This window comes from Macaca mulatta, chromosome 18, assembly GCF_049350105.2.
Source record: "Macaca mulatta isolate MMU2019108-1 chromosome 18, T2T-MMU8v2.0, whole genome shotgun sequence".
NCBI lineage: Eukaryota > Metazoa > Chordata > Mammalia > Primates > Cercopithecidae > Macaca > Macaca mulatta.
In genome coordinates, this window is record NC_133423.1 from 13149444 (window position 1) to 13173479 (window position 24036).

Sequence of the window (24036 nt, forward strand, 5' to 3'; positions counted from 1 at the left end):
TATCTGCTTTCTAAAAAACCTAAGCTGATGGTTATATCAGCAGAGACCAACTATGATTTCTCATTTGGGTAACTTCTAACAACTGTTTAAAACAGGTTTAACACTTCACAAATTTTAGCCAGTTATTATTCTCTCTCCATACAGAATTCATTTTCACGTTCCACAAGGAGCCTGGCTCTGACTGGCACAAATGATTGAATAAGCTTTAATTACACCCCTCTAAGCCTGAGTGGTTCTATAAGTACAACTTAAGAAGAGTATATTCTTTCATCCCACAAAGACTTGCTTAAGACTTCACAGAGGTCAGTGAGGCTTTTGTGTAAGGACTTGCAACAGGCAAATTTTATTTTATTTTTAAGCAAAAGATTCCTTGGTTCATTACATCTCACTTTTCTCCACTGTGTTATTCTCATGTTAATAAATAACTAAAATTTCATCACAACTTTTTCCTTAGACTACATAAGAACATTAAGGTTCTCCAAAGAAAGACATGGGCTCAAAACCTTTAGAAAGTCATTTTCGGCTCTGGGGGATGAGCGTTAAGAATTCCCAGGAGAAATGGGAAGACAATCTCACTCTTCTCTCCCAGCTCCCTTGAGAATCCAAACCTCAGCACTGAAATCGCTTGAGGACCTATCTGGCTGACTGAAGTATCCATTGCTTCTTTTGAACTGTGTTCAATATGTTGAGAAGTGTATTTGCTTTCAACACTGTTTTTTGTTTAGTCTTTTGGTTTTTTTTCACTTTTCCTGTATATTATGTGATTATTTTTTATCTTACTAGCACAACCAAGTGAAATGCACTTTAATATTAGTAGTTGACTAGGAAGGATCAAAAGGCAAAACAGTGATAAAAAATCCTTCTTTGATGTATTTTTTATGTTTCCGAAGGGAAAAAAATAGTGAAGCTGAAATAGATTACTTAGTCTCCAGTCTCAATCTCTGACAGGCTGACTTTTTCAATAAAACTCAAATATGGAGTTAGAACAAAGATGGCGTACAGAAGATATTGGTTTTCAGGATCTCAGTCTTCCCCGTGGATGTCCACACACCTTACTCACTCCTATCAGGTTCTGGTTAGCAGTGTTTGCTAAAAGGCTTTAAAACAATAATAATTTAAAAAAAAAGCAATGTAAATTGATTTTTAAGCAAATATTTTTTGTTAATTTCAGCAATTGCAAAATGTTATAGTTAAAATACAGGTTGAATCCAGCCTGATAAAGTCTATCTATGCATTCTTATGGCGTCTTAACCAGGAAGCAGAACTGTGACATAGTTGAAAAACTGCTCTTTATTTGTTCCATTGGGACCATTTGAAAAAACCTCATCAAATAAGCATATTCATTCAAACTTTGGTGCCTGGTCCACTTTAGAGACAATCTATGCAATTCTTAAAGCACGTGGTTTCAGAAATAAACTGGATTTCAAGTGATCTTGACTCAAAGGAAATAGCTCCCTCTATCCCCCAAAATTGACTTATTTGTGAGTCAGAGCTACTAGACTAGTCAGGAGGTATCAGGGCAGAAAGTCTGACAACCTATCAAGAGACAAAAGACTCAACCATCCCCCTTCCTAAGCATCTCTTCATTTCAGTGCTTTGAAAGTAATTCTGGCAACCTGGAGTTTTAGATTTTATCTCTTTCCCTTTCCTCAGTCTCCTTTGGAGAGGTGCTGGCAAGCTGGCAATAGTAGTCTAAACAGAAGAAGTGCTGATTGTCAGTGAAGGAACTTTGTGTGGACAAAGTCTACCATACAAGGTGAAAAGATTCATTCACAAGATAGTTAAATGCCTCTAAATAGTTAGGAATTTTCTTAATTGCGTAATGAATCTCAGATGTTTGCATTACAATGCAAGGAGAGAAATTTGTAATGATAGTATCATTATAGTAGAACATAGGGCCATTTCAAGATAGAGAAAAAAATGTTCATTTATCGTCTTCTCTTAAAATTATATTGCAACAATAATAGTAATTATTAATAATAGTGCTTAATTATAATTATACTTACTTTATTATTCAGTACTATTACTATTATTGCTAGTACTTACTCTGAGCCAGGTACTATGCTAAAGTCATTTTATGTATTATCCCATTTGATTGTCAGGATAATTCTGAAATTAGGTACTATTACAGTCATTCAATTTATAGACCTAATTTTATAGAGCTATAAGAATTTCAACTTAAGTAGCAGAATCAAGCTTGAAATTTGCACTAAACAAAGTTAAAGAGGTAACACTTTATTTAAGTCTCTTGCAGTAAGGGATGCCAAAACTAAGTCAAACTGAATTCCTCTAAAACAAAGCGTGGGTGGGTTTTTAAGAATTGGGGTGAGAAAGGTACCATAGCTTAGGCCACTGTGCTTTCTAATTAGCTGTACTCAAAGGAAAAGTAAACTTTCTCATACTTCATGACAATAGGTAGTTTTACAACTTAGAGTAAGGAGACCTCTGAAGTTAGGCTTCTACCTTGTCACAAAAACTGGGAGATAGGGGCTCTATCTTCTTGGATAATTATATAGTCATGCCTCACTTAATGATGGGGATAGATTCTGGGAAGTGCATTATGAGGTGATTTTGTCTCTGCGCAAACATCATAGAGTGTAATTACACAAACACTGATGGTATAGCCTACTATACACCTAGGCTATATGGTGTAGCCTATTGCTCCCGTGCTACAAACATATACACCATGTTACTGTAGTGAATACCGCAGGCAATTATAACACAATGGCAAGTATCTGTATATTTGAACATGTCTAAACATAGAAAATGTACAGTAAAAATATGGTATAAAGGATAAAAAATGGTACACAGGTATTGGATACTTCTTATGAATGGAGCTTGCAGGACCGGAAGTTGTTCAGGGTGAGTCAGTGAGTGAGTGTTGAGTGAATGTGAAGGCCCAGGACATTACTCTATAATATTGTAGACTTTTATAAACACTATACACTTAGGCTATACTAAATTTATAAAGAGATAAATTGTGCTATGACATGATGACAGGTACAATGTCATCAGGTGATAGAAATTTTTCATGTCCCTTATAATCTTATAGGACCACTGTCATAAATGTGATCTGTCATTAGCCAAAGTGTCATTATGTGGTACATGACTTTATTTCAAAGCGATGACCCCCAGGTTCTTGACCAGTCCTGGATTGCAAAACTGGCAAGCTGCTTTTAAAAAAGAAGAAGAGAAAGGATTTACAATTATATGTTTTCTAAAGTAAATTATCTAAGATAAAGGGAGGTTAGGGCTAGAGTCAGGAAGAAGGCTGTCTCAAGTTTAGTCTAGGTGAGAGGATAAGGCCTTCTTGGTCATTAACAGAGTCAGAGCTCGTCTTTACCCCCATGTATGAGAATCCATAGCAATGGAAAAAGCAACTAGCAATGAAAAAATATTTTTAAACTTTCTATTTATTTCTTTGCTTCATTGAGTTTCCCTTCTCCCATTCTCAAAATGAGATTTCTCTAGATCTGTAGATTACAAATCACACCTCTTAAGCCCCAGGAATTTAAGGAGCTAGGAGATGCCAAAGATTGGTGGGAAAGTTTGACAATAGGTAAGAAATTCTATGGACTATCATTTTGCTTTTAGGAGGACAAATTTATAATGTTTTCAAAAAGGACTTCTGCATAAAGCTTTGTTAGAAAAACAAAAACACAGAGGGGAGTTTTCTTGCCAAGAGCAAGTGTGATAAGCAATAGTAATTTCTTTACAGGAACTGCCATGTATATGTATGGCTGCATGGCTACTGTTATCACAAACAGTTCGTGAAGACACGATCCACTTCCAATCATATATGTAACATGAAGGCATGAACGTCATAAACCTATCCTGTGCCCCAGCCCTGCACACATACATGCACACGCTCTTCTACACCAAGGCATGCCAACCATTAATCTAAGAATAAGGCACAGATGCATAGACAATCCCATCTGCCTACATGGTGTTTAAAATGTATTTTCTCAATAAATTGAATGCATCATAATATTCTGCAGCACAGAAGAAGATCATGAGTGACACAGAAACATTTTTGCCAGATTGTGGTAGAACAAAATTCTAATTTATACAATATAAAGAAAGGTGGTGAAATTCATAAAGTCTTCAAATTAAAATCACTTATATTCCAAAGTTTTATATTTTGTAGCTTTTTTGTAATACAAAACACCCTCTATAACAATTAATTTAACTCAGCATCTCCACTTCCTTTTAATATTTCTCAAAATTAATATTCTGTGGAATACACACTATCATCATTGCACTAGAAATTTTTCATGGATGCTGGAAGTTCTTAATCATTTAATCTCTTAATTGTCACATTGTATTAGTAAAGAAAGGCAGGGTTAGCTGGTTAGTGCTCTGTATAGACACCAATGTTCACATTGGAGCTTGTTGTGTTCAGAAAATATCTCATAAAGCAGCAAAAATAAATAAAGTCATAACTATTGACTCTCATGATTTCAAGAAAGCATGTCAGCATGTAGGAAATGAAAAAGATTAAGTTATAAAAGAAAAGACCAATTTAAGGTGAGGAGACAGTTGAATGCCAGGAGTTTGCAAAAATGGAGTTTTCTTGAAATGACATCTTAGCCTTGGCCACATTCATGCTCACTATCTTCATTCCCCATCACCGCCTGTAGAAATGCTTACAGGCTGTACTTTTTCTGGCTACAGCTATTGCTTTTAAACATATACTTTCTCCCCACCACCCTATTGTGGAAGGGAACAATTGCATGTCATTTACCTTACTTGTGGCTAGTAGCAACAAGAAATATCTGTAAAAAGGAATATTTTTAAAAACAGGCTATTTTTATAGTACTCTGAAATGCCTAGGCTATTTTTATGCATCCAATTCCCTCCCCACAAAAAGGGAGTACTTTTCAGCAAAGGAAATTTTATATGTAGAGTTTTCTAAATTAATTGTGTGCTGTTAATCTCAATCTCAAGAATAAAAAACAAAGTAACTCCAATTTATAGCATTTGACAATTTCCATCCTGTAAATAGTCTCATTTTCAATGATTTTATCAAGGTAATGAAACTGGAGACAGAGTTGGAAAGGAACATACTGCATCCTGCAGTGGCACACCACCAGAATTATTGGCATGTACAAGATGGAAGGCTCAATATATTCATTCTTCACTGAACAATTCAACACCATGTTGCCTTAAGCAAAGTAAGTTAGTACATAGGAATTTACTCTTTGAACTTAATCACTTCCTTAGAATTTGATAACAGAGGGACTTATGTTTAAATATGGGATACAGGGCATTTGAATGTTGTTGTTGTTGTTGTTTTGAGATGGGCCTTGCCTTTTGCCCAGGGTGAAGTGCAGTGATAATCATGCCTCACTGCAGCCTCAAATTCCCAGGCCCAAGGAATTCTCCTGCCTCAGCCTCCCGAGTAGCTGGGACTACAGGCGTGTGCCATCACAATGAGCTATTTTTAAATTTTTATTTTTGTAGACACAGAGTCCCACTAGGTTGCTCAGGCTGGTCTACAACTCCTGGACTCAAGTGATCCTCCACCTTGACCTCCCGAAGTATTGGGATTACAGGCACTAGCTACTGCACTCAGCCCAATGTTGTTGGCTTTTATTAAAGGAATGCCCTTGATACTTTGATGATATTAGCAGTATGGCTAAATATGATGGAAATAGAACAGTGAGTAAAATTTCAGGCTGATAATAGAGTAACCTAGGAGTTAATGTGCATTGTATGCACTCAAAGTACTCTTCTGACCCATTTCAGAGCCTTCTCTGAGCAAAATCTAATTATCCACCCATTATCTGAGAAAGATTGTCTGTGATGGATCTAACCCATGAAAGATAAAAGCAAGACTGTTTTGACCCAGAACCAATTGTCTCCCATGAGGAACAAAGTCATCTTCTGAATGACTTTTGTTTAGATATATAGCCAAAGCCATTGGTTAAAGGCCAAAACATTTTGCTGTGGAATGTGTTTTTTCAGCAGATTCCTTACCCCTGGTTTAAGTCTTCAGGTTGGCTTATTGCCATTAGGGTATCAACACTCTTCATTCAAGTTACAACAGCCTTCTTAGAAATAACCTCACACCTCTCCTCAGAATAGGATGTGACTTATCTGGTGAGAATGGCTGGCTCAGCCTTCACTTCCTAACTACAGAGATGTTGAACTCCTGGCTGCTCTCTTGGTGATTTGTTAAATGTAGTGGAGCTGGGTCTGCCCTGCACCCTGGAAGGCAGCAATCTGGGTGCTAAGCACAATTCAAAGGAAAGTTAGCAAGCTCATGAATTTGCACTACCAAAACCTCTCCTCCGATGTGTCTTTTCCTGTTAGGAACCTAACCCCCATCCTGCCACTCTCCCTGAACGGTTCTGAACTCCAGTTAGGAAGAGATATAATTGATATTTCAAAACCCAGTCACCTTTTTTCATTTTTCTTCTCTGAAGTCTTTTTATAACACCAATTCTGGTGCCAAAAATATGGGTTTTTTTTCTTCACACCAATCAATTCTCTGACACCAACTGAGTGTCCTACAATTTAATTAAATTCTGACTAACTACCCAGAGTGAGCATTGGGCTCCACATGATTAAAATCTCAGGCCACAGACTTCTCTGACTTCAGAGACCAGTTGCAAGTAGTGGGTGCCCAGGTTACCACATTTCTGCCCCACTTGGCTGCAGGGTCACGGTCCCCGTGACTTCTTGCTCAGTTTTGATAATTTGCTAGAATGGCTCAAGAACTCAAGGAAATACTATTTACTATCACAGATTTATTATAAAGAATACAAATGAACAGCCAGATGAAGAGGTAAGTACGGTGAGGTCCAGAAGTGTCCGAAGTATAGGAGCACCTGGTCTGTCCCCATGAATTGCAGTGCACCACCAGAGTCTGAGCATATGAATGTGTTCACCAACCTTGAGGCTTTCCGAACCCCATTGTTTAGGGGTTTTTAACGGAAGCTTCATTCAGTAGCCATGATTGATTAAATCATTGGTCATTTGTGATTAATTCAATCTCTAGCCCCTCTGCCCCCAGAGAGGTTAGGAGAGGGGAAAGATGGAAATAGGGCTGAAAATTCCAAACCTCTAGTTTCATAGCCGATACCTTGAAGCTGTGTAAAGAGCCCACCAAGAGTCACCTCATTATCATAAATAGGGATGAAAAAAAGTGGCTTATTGGGAATACCAAAATACCTTCCTCACACCCTTATCAGTCAGAAAACTTCAAGGATGTTAGAAATTCTGTGCGAGGAACCAGGATGAAGACCAAATATATATTGCTGATTATGTCACAAGATCACACTTTGTTTTATGGAAGTACATCTCTGTTATCCACTTATTTTCATGTAAGTGAAGTTTGGGAAGAAAGTAAATATAGTAGCTTATGTTCAATCTTCAGTTTAACCTGTCAATTTTGTCCCTGAGAATTGCAATGCTTATGGAGCAAGCACATTAAGAAAAACTAGCGTTTGATTAAGCACTGATCAATTACAGCTAATTAAGTTCTACCTGTATCTGACTTTTTGAAACGTTACCCTAATAGCTGCATGTATTACTCCATTCTTATACTACTATGAAGAAATACCTGAGACTGGGTAATTTATAAAGAAAACAGGTTTAATTGACTTACAGTTCCACATGGCTGGAGAGGCCTCAGGAAACTTACAATCATGGCAGAAGGCACCTCTTCACAAGGCGGCAGGAGAATGAGTGCCAGCAAGGGAAATGCCAGGTGCTTATAGAACCATCAGTCTCATGAGAACTCACTATCAGGAGAAGAGCATGGTGGAAACCACCCCCATGAGTCAATTACCTCCCACTGGGTCCCTCTCACTACACTTGGGGATTATGGGATTGCAATTCAAGATGAGATTTGGGTGGGGACACAAAGCCAAACCATATCACTGCCCAATTCAAATTGTGGTCTGGAAACGGCTTCATTGTCATCAGTTTGGGTGTTTCTGTTAAAGATTCCATGCCAATTAATGATCTTAGGCAGGAGCCGGTAATAATTATTTTCACTCAAGCACTCCAGGTGATTCTTATGTAACACCTATTTCTATATGGGTGGGGGGGCAGGGAAGAGAGAGAAAGATCATTAAATTACACAGTAAGAAAAAAACATAGAAGAAAAAAGATGTGGCCTAGAAATTAATGATACAATGGTAAAGGCAAAAGGTGATTTTATGAGAATTCTACCAACAAAATAAAATTTCTGGTTCTGGAGAAATCGCTTGGCAGACTGATCTTCCGCTCTTCCGTTCCTTTCATTTGATCTAGTGGCTCTCAACACCAGCAGGCTTCCAAATCCCCTGGAGGGCTTGTTAAAATGCACATTTGTTGGCCCAAGCCCCAGACTTTATTGGATGTTGTCTGAAAATTTGCATTTCTAACAAGATCCAGGTGATACTTATGTGCTGGTTAGGGAACCTCACTTGAAAATCATTGCTCTGATACTGCCACCCAAACACTAGCTTTCAATGGTACCAAGACATTAGGAGAATTGGGAATACATGGATTGGGAGGTAGGCATAAAAATTGAGATGAGGAGAAAATGTTTTCATTAGCAACAACTGGGTCATCTAACTGGAATTCATTTCTTTCACTCATATATTCATCCAAAACATTCCAAAGATTATATAAAAATAGCAATAAACACGGTTTCAATGTCATTTTTTATATGCATTAAAAATGATTCTACTTTTTCAGAGTGTTTTCACATGCATTAACTCTTTGTATTCTCACAAGGATACATTGAAGCTAACACGTTACATTGTACTTATTTCCATTTTCCAAATAAAAGCTAAAGATAAATGAATCTGGTTTTCCAAGTTCACATCACTAAGAAGCTCCAGAGATGGAACTATTACCCAAGTTTTGTCACTTCCAATTTAATGTTCTTTCTACTGCATCACTCTGGCTTTTAAATAAGACAAACATGAGAAATCTGTGGCTACTCATAGCTATAATTGAGTGCCAGTATATAAAAGCAATGATACCTCATGGTAGGGCTAAGATTAAAGTAAGGCAAGTGAGGTACTCACCTTGGGCACAAAATTTCAGAGGGTAACAGAAAACAGAATCATCAAGAAAGCAGTAATTAAAGGCAATATTTTAGAAAGTTAAAATTAATGTAAAAATCAATGATGAATAAAATATTAAAAATTTTGAGTAAGTACGGGTTGTTTGTTTTACAGTAGTCATTACGGTGCAGTGCAAACAGTCTTTTGACCTTGTTTTATGCAATAGGACCATTTTTAACCAGCCCTTCGTTCCTGGATCCACATGACTGTTGTGTTCCCAGCTAGGCAGGGTTATGAGTGTCGACAGTGGTGTATGAACAGATTGAGAGACACGGGGCTTTATATATAGTCATATCTTTTGATCACAGAGCTTACATGATCGTTTCTACTGGGTTTAACATATTTTAGGATATTCTGGTAAATGTATATCGGGCTCACATTTTCCCTTTTGCTTCCTGCAAGGCAGTGTCTCATGGCTCAATTCTTGATAGAGGACTTCTGGAGTTTCTATCAAGATCTGAACAAAGAGAAGGGAAAAAGCAATTTACCTCTAATGTGAAAGGAAGACTTCAGTTCCATATCCACTTCAATAGTATCAGTCTCAAAGTGGCCTAATAGCTTTGAAACTTCATTTCCCTTCTCAGCAATGGCAATTGGCAATTCAGGTTTACAATCCCAGAAGCTCAAAGAAAATGAGTGGCTAAGGCAGGAAGTTTTAGGCGACAGGGATCTGAGACATCAAAAATATGTTAAATATGTTAATTTGGCTTCTGTAATTGACAACAGACATGGCAAGGTCTGTTGACTCAAATCCTTGTTGCTGCAAGTGGTTTCTTTGACAATCCCTTATGAAATTCATTTGTAAACATGTTTCTATGTTAGCATAAATGATTTTGACACAAAAGCCTGCATAAGGTTTTTTAATTCTCTGAACATCTTCCCCCACCACTTCAACTATTCAATTTTGTGAATACCCTTGGTAATTACAACTGTCATTGTTAGTGTCACTTTAATGAGAAAAATAATTTTCTGCGGTGCTTTTTAACAGCTCAGATTTCCAACCTCCATTTCTAGATATTCTAAATCAATAGGCCTGGGATAAAGATAAGTCATTTGCATTTTTAACAAGCAATCTGGTAATTTTGATATAGGTGGTAGCCCACAGGTCAAGATCCCTGGGAACCAGACTCTAGATTAAAGATTTACTTATAAAGAATTTATTGGGAAATGCAGTCCAGATCAATTCCTGTGTCGAAGTGGTGAGTGAGCAGAGAGAGAGGATACATAACAGCCTCTGCCATCCTATGAGGAGCTCCGGAGCTATAAGGGCTCTTGAGAAACGTTGAAATTAAATTGAGAGGCTGGAATCTTTTACCCTCCCTCTCATCAAGCTGTCCCAAGTCACTGTATACAGGCTGTGCAGGGATGGAGGTTTGTCCCTGGGAAAAGTGGCTCTTTTCCTGAGAAGGGAAAAAGAGACTTCCACATCTACGTGCGATTACATTTCCCAGGCAGAATTCAGCTGAGGCCATGTGGCTAGCACTGGCCAAAGAACTGCAGTTAGAAGGGATGCCTTCACTTCACTTCTAAGCTAGATAGTATAAGAAAAGACTTATCTCTTCTGATCTGTAAACAAAAGAGGTCACATATTCCAGCTAGTACAGCTACAATATTGTGGGAGTCTCCATGATCGTGAGTTCCTGAGTGCTAGTGCAAAATGAGGCCCTTAAGCCAATTGCAATGGCAAATGAAGCATGAACTAGAAAAACAAATGAACAAACAAACAAACAAAAACTGCTTTTAATCTACTAGAACTCTAGTATTAATTTTATAATGCAGCATTATCTCAACCATCCTTACTAAAATAATGGCCACATTTCTGTTGTAAACTGCACAGGACCAGTCTTGTCTAGTGATATCTATGATTAGACTGAATTACATCTCAAGAATTTTACCAAGCTTGGCATCGGTAAAAATAGTATCTTTGAAAAGCAGATAACAGTCTCCAGATGGCAAAGGAGAGGTGGTCTCTGACTGGCTACCACTTTGGGATGTGCTCTCCCTTGCCATCTGCTACAAAAAAAGACGAAGCATTCCCCTATATATATTCAAGACACGATAAAAGGAAACCATATTATTGTATGGCCTTGAATAAGGATAAGAGTGTGTGTGTGTGTATATATATATATAAAATCATTTGTATATAATTTATATGTATCATTTATATATACATTATTTGTATATCAAAAATATATAAATATATAGAATATATATATATTTTTAAATGCATTTTCCCTGGTGTCAAATGAGGAGACTCACCACCTTTCTCTTTGCTTAATTTCCTTTTGAAAATTAGTAATTGTAAATTCTTTCTCTCTCCTGTAGAGATGTGTATAAACATTTTAAAAAAGCAAAATAAGCCTCCGGCAGTCTTATAACCCAGTAATGTTTTTTCTTGAAGACCTTGGAGCCATCTCTTTGAAATGGAAACATCAAGGGAAACAGCATCCCAACCTGTCTGTCTCTGAGGGAGTTTAACCCAGGCACCTGGCTCCACATTGTAACAGCCTGCTTTCTAGAGAGATGTGGGAAATTTTGTTTCTCCTTCAGATAAAAGCAATTAACTCACACAGGTGGCCATTCCGATTACTACCTGAATTTGGACTAAATTACCTATATCAATAGTGCTGCCAATGCTTCCTACTTGATATCATATTTTACCTTGAGAACGTGTATGAAATGAATTGTATCTGCCTTGCTATTTAAAAATTGAAATTTATTTCTCTCTTCCTAATCTCTGAGTTGATTTCCTGTTATGTACATCACAGTCTGGTTAATGGTAATTTGATTTTTTAAAAAACCCTGTTTGATTCTTTTATTCATTTGTTTACAAGATTCACTGGCTTAACAGAAGATTCTACGTGTATTTACTTATTTTTCCCAATACCTGAAATATAAGAAGAAAAATGGCTTCTGATCAATTATTTTAAAATAACTTTATCACTGTTTTTTACATCATCCAAAATTTAACTGACATTGTGTCTTAGCCCATTTTCTGTTGCTTATAATAGAATACTTAAAAGTGGATAATTTGTAAAGAAAACAAAATTATTTTTTACAAATAGGGAGGCTGAAGAACCCAAGATTCAGGGCCTGCATCAGGTGAGAACTTTCCTGCTGGTGGGGACTCTGCAAAGGCCAAGGCAGCACAGGTCATCACACAGTGAGGCGGCTGAGCTTGGAGCTCTGGCCTCTCTTACTTTGTTTTTTAAAGACACCAGTCCTACTCCCATGATAATCCATTAATCCATCAACCCATTATTCTGTTAATCCATGAATGGATTAGTCCATTCATGAGGGCAGAGTCCTCATGACCCAATCACGTCTTACAGGCACCACCTTTCAATACTGCCATACTGGAGATGAAGGTTTAACTTGAGTTTCAGATAGGACAAACACTCAAACCACAGCAGCGAGCAACCCCGTAAATCAAGTGATCACACACAATCATACGGGACTTAATGGTTCACCCAAATTGCCTCACAGAATTCCTCGTTGTGTTTGTTGGGCTAAAATTTGAATAGTAAATGAGTACTCCAAGGAGATGATTTTTATGATCGTGATAGATAATTAGTATCAACCTATGTTAATTTTTTCCAGATTACAAAGCAATCATTTCATTTGGTCATGTTTTAGAGTATAGGAACTTAGAACTTTGACCATCAATTTTACAGGTCACTCCCATCATAGAAACAGAAGGGAAAACAAAAATTAGAATTACCTGTAAACATTTGCTTTGCTGACTTCCTCGTGAAGATAAAGTGGCCTTCTATTCATGCCTACATTTTCAAAAATATCTGGGGAGCCAACGATCAGCCTGTTCTGATCATCTTCTATTCACTCTACTGGTGAAGGAGGAATCCCACATTGGTAAATAGTATGAGATGACCAAACAGGAAACCAACAGTGGTCAGAGGGGACTGATGATGTCTTATTAATAACATATATTCACAGGCTATGGGAGACGGATGCTATATGCCATGCAGAGCCACAAGGTTCATTCAGATGCAGAATGAATCATGAGGGCTGTGGGAGGCAGTCTTTGTAGTAACAAGAGGGTGAAATGACCTTTGATTCTCTTAGGAGAATGAAATTTGCTTATTTAAAAAATTTTATACGGTGGCAAGGAAGTGAAACCCATTTTGTTGAGGACCAGGTGAGATACAGTTGATTGAGCTGGGTGGAGAGTCTGCCCTGTTGTGTGAGGGCATGTCTAACCAGAGCAGGAAAACTCATGGCAAGGCCTCTGGGGCCCAGTGGTGCTTAAAGATATCAAAGAAGCACTTAAAATTTACGTCTTACAATACAAAGTCCTAAGTAAATACAAAATTGTGCTGTTTGAACATCTGGTACATCGCAAAGAATGTAGTTAAAATCATGGTTACTGACGTATGTAAAATTATGGTTACAAATATTGTTAATGAGGATATTTTTAAAATTCTTCTTGCTCATTTTATCTTATAATTAGTTAAGATAGTAAAATAAGTAGAAACACATACTTACATGTATATGTGTACATACATACATGCAAATATTAATACACTTTTTAACACTCCATAAAGGAAAGTAACCTGCCTTTGGTGCCATTTAGTTCCATTTAGGGATCAAAACAAATTGTATATTACCTGATTATTGGTCAAAGGCTTTTGAAAAGTTAGCGGGGTCAATCAAATTTTGACTGTTTCTGAGTATTTTCAAAATTTCAGTACTATTGCAACATGACCAAAGCAAAAATGTATTGAAGGAGCTAATCTGCATAAGTGAAGCATATTTCAAATTTAACTGGTTTTAAAGCCACCTCCGTATTTACTATTATATATAAAAAGCAGATTATGTTTCAAAGATCACTGTTTTTGTTTCCGTGGCATTTTTAAAGGTAATAATTACTAAAAAATAATTATAAGACCAAGAAGAACTTTTTTTAATATAAAATTTATTGTAAAATGTGTATAATTTTTAAAAATGTACTGTAACAATGCAACTTCTATTGGTAATTTAGGCTTCATACAAATGTGATTCGTTTATTGCATTCAAAATTTTTAGGAGCTACTTAAAGTGACGAGTGAGTAAATATATTGGGTTTCATGAAACAACATTTTATTAGATCTATTTTTGTTCTCCAATAATCTTTTTCAGTATATAAAATTACTGTTGTTTGTGATTTGCGCAGCCTGATAAACGCTTATTATCCAGCAACCACTGTGTTGTGAGAACTCTCTGAGACTAGATCTATGAGATCTCACTGAAAAGTATAAACAAAAAAATTTACCTTCTTAATTTTGTTTTCTTTTTAGATGCAGGGTCTCCCTGGGTGGCCAAGGGTGGTCTTGAACCCCTGGGTTCAGGGGATCCTCCTACCTTAATCTCCTGAGTAGGCGGGACTACAGAAGAGGTTCATGGCACTGTACCGTCTTAATAATTTACTTTTTTGAAGGTGATAATTTTCTTTGTACCAGTAATCATAACAACACCTGTCCTATGATACAGGTGTTATAAAACAGACTATAATTGAGTTAACCAAGCAAACTCCTACTTAGAAAGTAATATGTCAAATTTATAGCACAATCTTAAGCTTGACGAAATGAAGAATTATATTGGTTTTTTTTAACAATTATAAAAAGACTGCTTGTATGATTTAAGAAAAAAAAAGTGGATATAAAACCATAAAAGGAAATTATGTTATAAAAAGGGAGTACACATCTTGGCCATAGCAGCTAAATTCCTGCAAGATGATATATTCCTTTTGGCAAATCATAGCATGATTTGGTTACATATGTTAGGTTTGGGGTCCCTTATGTTTTCAAGAACTAGAAAAGGATTTGAAATTGAAACACATTTAATTGGAAAATCCAGGGTAACTGCTACTTTAAAGAGTAATAAAAAAGCCCCCAAAATAAAAAGAGACAGGACTATAAATAACATGATAAAATCTTAGCCCATTGTAGAAGATCATCAATTTATGAATCAAATACAAATGAGAATAAAGTGAAACAAAATCAAATTCAAGATGGATCATGCAATGAGATAGGCTTGCTCAAATAATAGCCCTCCTGTAATTGAGAAAGCTATTTTAATTCACAGCTATTTCAGCTTGTGAGGGAGGCTGGGGATGACGAAGGAAGGAAGATCAACTGAAGCGGTCGCATCGAAGCTAATAACCAGTGGGCAACAAACGGTGCAGCAAAGATGGTCCCACATCCCTCGTCCCTCTGATGTTATATGTGGATTCTGGGAGGATTTCTCAGTGAGAACCAAAAATACAAAACTTTTGAATTACAATAGGAAGAGGAAAATGTTTCCTATCTCTCTCTCTCTCTCCCTTTTCTCTTTCTCTCTTTCTTTCTCTCTTTCTCTCTTTCTTTTGTCTCACTATGTTACCCAGGCTGGTTTGCCTGGTCTTGAACTCCTGGCCTCAAGCAATCCTTCCACCTTGGCCTCCCAAAGTGCTGAGATTACAGGCGTGAGCTACCAAGTCTGGCCTCTACATTCATATTAGCATCACAATTCCACACAGGTCCTCTGTGTTACTGAAACAGAGTAAAGAAATTTCTACTATCAATGACAACTCACCTGTTTCAAGGAGAAAACACTTATCACCACGGTTGACTTTTCATAGTAATATGCTGTGCAAAGGCATGACATTTGAAAATACAGTTGACCAGGAAAGTATCAACTGCAAATCCAGCTCTTCTTTGATGGTACGCTTCAGCCAAATCTACTTAGTTTGTGTATATAGTGTGCATATAGCTTGTACACACACAAACAAACACATATTACATACATATTTAAAGCCACATGTACATATAGGAGTATGTGACTTCATATATATACGCATACATTACATGCATATATATGCTAAATATATAACTATATATCCATATCTATATCCCAAATGATCTTAATGTAACCTCAGCTAGAAATAAATTGTGAACTCTTACCTTTTCTCATTGTTCACATTTGGTAAATAAGTTCAAGCCCCAGGGAATGTTTCTTAGACAACGCCTTCTCTTGGGAAGTCAACAACCTAACTATAACTTATTTTTACCAGGTAATTGCCTGGTAACATTTTTTCCTTCCAGGCTGTTCTTTTTTAAGATCAAAGACAGTCTCTTCCTTTTTATAATATGTTCCACATGAATAGCAAAGGACTAAGTGCGTATGATGGAAACACACATTTTAATTGAGAGAAAGAAGGAAATTGGAGAGGCAGAAAGCAAGAAATGGAAGCAGGTTACAGACCTTCAGGTCGTCTGTCTCTAGTCAAGGCCCATCTGACATAAATCCCTACTAGGCCCTAGACTAGGATAAACCTAAACTTGAGGAAAAGCAATCAAACAATGCCATATGACGTCCCCAATAATTGCAGACTTTTGTTCAGACTTTTGTCCCAGACTCTTGTGACACAGGTGAGGAGAGAGAAAATATAATATCAGAATCAATAATTTTCCTCATTGATTATAAAAAAGAACTTAAGCTAATTAAGGGGAAAAATAATCTCTTCTCTGTAAGAATACATTCCTAACCCTATCATCAACATCTTCCACTTCCACACACCATACTTCCAAATCCCCATCTGTCTTTCTTTATATTTCTCTCCTCACTGTGACTTGAGGTTTGACCAATTAACATTGTAAATGCGTAATATAAACTCTAAAACAGCCTTACTAAGTTTTCTATTAAAACCACAATTACTTTTGCACCAACCTAATAGTTCCATAAAAGGTACAATGTGCTCTATGAATGTCTCATAGATAATCATTGCCTTCCTATTACAAACACAGATAATCATTGCCTTCCTATTACAAACAAGAACTAGAAAATAGATCTGCAAGTACCAAACCTAGGCAGCACTATGGATCAGAGCATGCACGTAAGAGGCAAATTTGATGAAGCAGGAGTGAAACAGTGATCAGAATCAGGAGCATCAGACTTCACAACATCAGAGTCACGGCCTCTGCAGCTCTCTCGGGAGGGATTTCAGTCAACCTGGGAATGTGGTCCTGTACTTCATGCAAGCAGCCACACTAGGAAAGGGCTGAGGTAAAAACTCATAGGTTCTTGTTTGATGTTATTACTCTTCCAGGGCTGACGCATAGGGTTGAAAGCCTAATACAGTACAGAACAGTGAACTTTTGTTTCTTGCCTATTATATATAGGCCGATGCAAATTGGTTTTCTTTACATTTAAACTATTTGGTCTATAGCAACCAGTGTAGTTATGAGGAGGGGTGTTCACCTGCTTGATTCATTCAATTACCCAGCAAATATTTACTGATTATATGTGCAAGAAATTTTGCTGCTGATTCTAAGGGATACATAAATAAAGCGATATATAAATTGTTTTTGTATTCAAACTCTCAGAAGGTAATATATAAACATAAAAATTATAATGTATTTTTGAATGATACATGCAGGAATATATACTAATTATAATAGTAGATCTATGTAATATAATGAGTACAGATTAAAATGTGCAGGAATTTAGAGGAGGATTCTATAGTTTTCAGTTTAGATATATAAATTCAGATTTATGTTTCACGTGGAATTTGAGTTAGGGAGAAGTGTTTGCATAACAGTTTTATTTTTTAAAAAGATATTTCAGACATATAGAACATTGGATCAAAAATCACACAGAAAAATTTCACCTTTGAGCTGGGATATTTTACAGTTGAGTATGACCAGTGTCTGTTCCATGTAATAGCAAATAATGAGAAAAAAATTCAATAGGTTGTTGATTCCAGAGCATGGAAATATGACTGACATATTTGAGCATCATTCTATAGGCAATGGGTAGTCATTAAGTATTTTTGGCTCTTCTCAAATAGAGAAGTGATATAATAAGTACTGGTCTTCAGGAAATTGATCTGGCAGTCAATTGATCTGGTAGCTCCAGCAGTACACTCAGAGTGTACTCAAGGCAGGGAAAGATGAGAGCTAAGGAAAATTATGGGGAGACTACTGTAGCTTCCCAGAGTTCTTGACAGTTAACAGGACAGTGGCAGAAGGGAGGGTGAGTAGTTAGTAGATGAGTAACAGACACTGTGAATGTAGAACAAATATCTCACCAGTGAACAGAAATGGGACTAAAATAAAATTTTGAAAGATGATAACTAACAGATGACAAAGCTGCACTCCAAGAGGCATTTGTAGAAGCAACAGATTCAGTCAAAAGAAGTGTAATATTCCTGGAAGATAAATGAGATCCATTATGTCACCGAGAAACTTGATATAAGGATTATACTACATTTTCCAAAAATTCATTGTTGCTTTTTAACAAGGAAATAAGAGCCCTATTTGTAATGTTTCTTATCTTTGGTTTTCTGACATTAGAAAATAGACATAATTCTTCATACATTTTTAAATATGAGATGGCATGGGTATGGAAAAGGAAAGTTTGATTTCCCTTTTAAAGAGAAATTCTAATCTTCAAAATATTATCAAAATGACTCTTAGACAAAGATACTATCCAGTTTTGTTGTTTCATTGGTTTTCATGTTTGGGTCTGTTAATTCAGTGACTTAATAGTAGGTTAAACTTCAGTCTGTGTAAAAGTGAGGGTTGCTTTTGGAAAGCATCCGGAGTTACCGTGCTCCTTTTTCTGCAATTTCTTTACTTCCAGATATTGATGTCCAACTGCCCACCAACACTGTGGGCTCTCAAGCTGTCCTTTGGTTACCCAGCCCCCTTCTTTCCAGGGTTCTTTTTGTCCTGTATTCCCCTTGAAGACTTACTGCTCTGGACTTTTACTAAGTACAGGTCTCCATCAACAAGTGTCTAGTGCTCTTCCAGACTTCCAGGGCCTGGCTTCCTGTGCAATGACAGTTAATTACAAGGAAAGCCCATCAAGTTTAACCACTCACTGATTGTTTTTAAAAAGACTAAAAGAATATATCTCAAAAGGTTAAGGGTGGTTATTGCTGGGGTAGTGGGGAATAGAACCTGTGTGTGTGTGTGTGTGTGTGTGTGTGTGTGTGTGTATTTGTGCATGCCTCCTGTGCATACACACAAGTGTATGCCATGGGAGCCATGGGGAAGTTCAAAAGCACAAACTTAAAAATCAAGTAAGTTAGTTTAAGAAAATACTAGAGCAGCTTTGAAAACATACGAAAGGAAAGCAGGCAGTATTGTTGTGTCATGGCTATGGCATAGGGACTAAATTCACCAGCTTTAGAGTCAACAGCCTGGGAATCCTGTTCTACCCTTTATTGACTGTAATGTAAGACAAATTACTTGTATTGAATATTGTAATATAGGTAACAGTATCAATTCAAACTTTTCTTTGGAAAAAGGATCAGGTAATAGATATTTTGCTCTTAAAGACACTTGCTATCATACCAAAAACTCATCGATCATTGCCTCTTATTGTTATCATGGTGGATTGCTTTTATTTTGTTTTCCTTCCTCTCTTTCCTCCTTGTCTTTCTTGCCTTCTTCATCTTGTAGTAAAGGATTGGCTTTGCATCTTATGCCCTCATGAATTCTCCTTTATGCCTAGATCATATGGTTGTGACATAGTTGAGACTGTCTCAGTCTTACAGCAAAATTTTTCATCATAGAACGAATAGATCAAAGGTAATTGGCCCCTAAGGGATTTCTTTTTCACAGCTACATTATCTGGCAAAATATTTTTAATAAAACAAATATTTATAGATGCTCATTTGAGATAACCAAAATACAATGACACATTTTATGGAATTTTATATTTTAAAATTAGTTTAAACTTGTGTAAACTGATTCCCTCCTATGTGTATATTCAGTATGTAGACATTATATTACTGTTGATAGCATTTTCCCTTCTGCAGTTAACTTAAATACTTTATGTTTGCGTTATCCATTTGACTGCATGTTAGATGCTGTGGAAACTACAAGAAAAGTCTGATCTTCTTTTAATCTGTTCTACCACCTGCCTGTCTATTTGCAGCCACCCTGCTTTGTGTCAAACACCTAATCAATTTTTAAAAAGACAAAAAATAAAACTATTTTTTCTGTCTTTCATTATTTTCCCCATACACGTGCAAATCACTTACTTGTGTATGAACGTTATTCTTTTGTTATTGTTTTGTAATTATGAGAATATACTGCATGTACACCTCACTACCTTTCATTTTTCTCAATATGTTATGGAATTTCCACAACGATCATACTTCTAATGCATTATTTTTAATGACTGATTAATCTTCCATTGTCTAACTGGGCCACATTTATTCAACAGATTTAATAATGCACCCTTATATAACTTTAAATTTTTTTGCATCCACAAATAATGCCACAATTCTTACGGACACTATTCATATATCCTGAATTTCTATTTCTATGAGAAGCATTACTCTGACAAGGAATCTGGATGAAATGATATGTTTTATGTAAATACATATTTCTGGCTTGCTTCCCTCCCCCCAAAACAAGTTAAAATAATTCATATTTCTACCTTATATCAATGCCACGCACCCCAAATTTGAAAGAGCAAGGAATATTACCCTATTTGATCTTGTCCATCTACCTGTAGAGAAATTGCATTTTATTCTTACCTGCATTTGCATTTCACAAGATACATGGAAGGTTGAGCATAATTTTCTTTTTTTAATTTCCTCTTTGGACTTGCATGTGTGAAAGTTGAGTAAGCATACTTTTTACTCATTTTGCTATTTGATAGATGTTCTTTTATGTTATAATAGTCCTCTGTATTTAATGACATTAATACTTTATCTTAAATTGATTTACAAATATTCCAATCTTCCATTTGTTTTTTGAGTTTGTGTTATATTTTTGCATTCATTGATTTATTCATGTATTTATTCCTTTATTCAATCATGCTGAGCAGTCAAAGGTATCTACAGATTCCTTTATAGCTTGAGTCTTACTGACTTACTTAAAACGGCCTTGACACCTAACAAGAATGTTCCAACAGTGAAGAGGCAGCCAGAGCGCCTGGGAAGGAACTGACCAAGGGTGGATTAGCAGATGAGAGTATTCCCACAATTAATTTTTGTGTTTCTCATCTGTAAAGTACCGCATGAATTTGGGACATATTTTAGTAGAAAGTGTGTCTCCATCTTCTTGATTTGTATTGTTTGCCTTCCTTCCTTCCTCCTTTTATTCCTTCCTTCCTTCCTTCCTTCCTTCCTTCCTTCCTTCCTTCCTTCCTTCCTTCCTTCCTCCCTTCCCTCCCTCCCTCCCTCCCTCCCTCCCTCCTTCCTTCCTTCCTTCCTTCCTTCCTTTCTTTCTTCCTCTCTCCTTCATTCCTCTCTCCTTCCTTCCTCTCTCCTTTCCTCCTTCCTTCCTTCTTTTTTTTTTCTTTCATCTTTCACTCTTCAGTGTATTTTGATGTATAGAAGCTCTTAAATTAAATTCAATCTAATTTGACTACTTTTCTTACAACCTGACTTTTAATACTTTCATTCCATGTGATCCTCAAATTTTCTGTATCTTAACCCAAGGTTTTTATAGTTTTTTCTTTCCTGCATAAATCTGAAATCTACTTGAAATACAGATTTGAGCATAATATATAAGGCACAGGAACATTTTCATGTTTTTTCCTCTTTGTGGATAAGTAATTGCCAGGTGTCGCTTACTGAAGAATATTTAATTTCACCTAACTACCGTTTTTGCATGGGTATATTTCTTGGCTTTCTGTAATCTAAATTGGCTCTGGCCTTGTCTTCTCGCCACTGAAATTTACAAAGTAATAAAAGTTAAAGTTCACGTTTTTTAATTCAGCAAATGTCTTCAGTGCAAAACCAGCTTTGATGTCTGGGGTTTCAGTTTTTATCTTATTTTTAGCTGCTATTTTTCATCTTTTTAAAATAATGCTTAATTTTATTTAGTATTTAATTGACAGATAAAATTGTATATATTTTTCAGGTACAACAGGATTTTTTGAAGCGTGGGATAGTTAAATCTATCTAATTACTTCACATAATTATTATTTTTTGTGGAAAGAACACTTAATATCCACTCTCAGCAGTTTTCAAGCCTTATTCCAATTCTTCTAATGCACTTATGAAGACATTTTATATATTTTCATATATTTCATCCAGCATGATTGTCCATAGTGAGGCCAATGCTGATACCTGGTACTTGCACCCAAGGAAACAAATGCTATTTTATTTCACATGTATAAAGAATTAATGAGAATAGAGTTTACTCATCTGGAAGAAGACAAATAGAAATTCATATTTATTTTCTTTAAGATGGCTTTGCAGTGTCATAAAATAAAATATTGTGTTAGCTATATAATTAAATGCCTCCTCTCTCCCCTACACACTACGTACACACACAAACATGCAAACACCCACCTAAACATATGGCATCTATTTCTTGTCTTACTGTCTAATTCACTGTCTGTTCTTGGCATGTAAGACCATATTGTTTATTTTTTAATGTCAAGTAAGACAAATCCAACCTCATTAATCTTCTTCAAAATTTTCTGGATATTTTTGGATATATCTTCTTTCATATTCACTGTAAACTAATGTTCAATTGCCAAAACAACAAAAATAAGAACAAATGCAATGAGAACAAAACCCTTAGGATACTTCTTCGAAGTGTACTAAATTAATACATTGATTTTGTAACAGTTGATGTTTTTATATTATGACATCCCAATCAATAATATATTTCTGAAGATCATGTTTTATATGCTCCAATGAGGTACTATAATATTATTCAATTCGAGTTTATTAATTTTATGTTAAACCTATTCTTAAATATTTTATTGTTTTTTTCTTTTATTTTGAGCTAGCTATTTCCAGCTAGTTAATACTAGTACAACTCTTTAATACCACTACAGCTAATGATTTTGGGGGTATTATGCTCTGTCACTTTATCACAACTACTTATTAATTCTGTTAATCTTTACTAGAGTCTTCTGGCTTTTCTAGGTACTCATTAATACAATTTATCCTTAGAGTATTAGTCTTTTTTCTAATATTTATTGAAATAAATTTTGATCTCAATTTATTTTGCATACCTCATACAACAATAGTGCATGAAATTACTTTGAAAACGGTAATGGTATTACTTTCTTAATTATCATTTCCCAGTTTTGAAAGATGCTTGCTGTTATTTTTTGTGAAATGATTTTCACCATACTCAAAAAGTATCTTTATATTTATAGCTCACTTGAGATTTAGTTAACAATTACCGGCATATATTGTTATAAATATGTGGTTTATATATTTTAATTTACTTGATACAATTAAATATATAATATATTTTATGATATTAAAGCACACTAATCAACCAAAATTACAATATTGTATTCTGTTATTTTCCTGCTTGAATTGAGTTTTCTTATATTCGATTTGGACTTTGAGATATACATACTCTAGGAAGATAGGACTATATCTTTCCTTTATTTTTTATTCTTTACAGGCTTTCCTATTAAAACTATACTTCTAAAAATAAATTAGGGTTTTTTTTCTCTTTTCCCAGTATCTAGAATTTTTAAATTATCATTTAGTTGTTGTTAAGGGTAGATATAGCTCAACAGTAAACTCGTGTTAAATGCTAGGCCTTTAGTCAATTTTTCAATTATTTCTATATATTATTTTCTATTCAGTACTTCTTCGTGGATTTCTTATAATAATTTATAGCCTTCCAGTTAACAGTTTTCTAATTAATTTTCCTTGAGTAATATCTAATATTTTTATATTATTCTATATATTCTGTATCTATGGTTTTGCTTCATTTTTCATTTCAAATGTTGCATATACTTTCCTATATATGTATACATATTTGTTATTGATAATCTACTATATTTAAATATTTTAATTGCATTTTTTCTTTCTTAGACTGTTTAATGTTACCAGACATTCTAGTAAATTTTGGCTCAATTTCTTATGCAAATTTAAATTGATATTTCTGGAAGTTTAGCATATATAAACAAATATTGAGTTTGATGTTTTTAAAAATGCATTTATTTTACTTGCTTTTACAACAATTTTAACTGCTTATATTGAGAAAAAATAAAG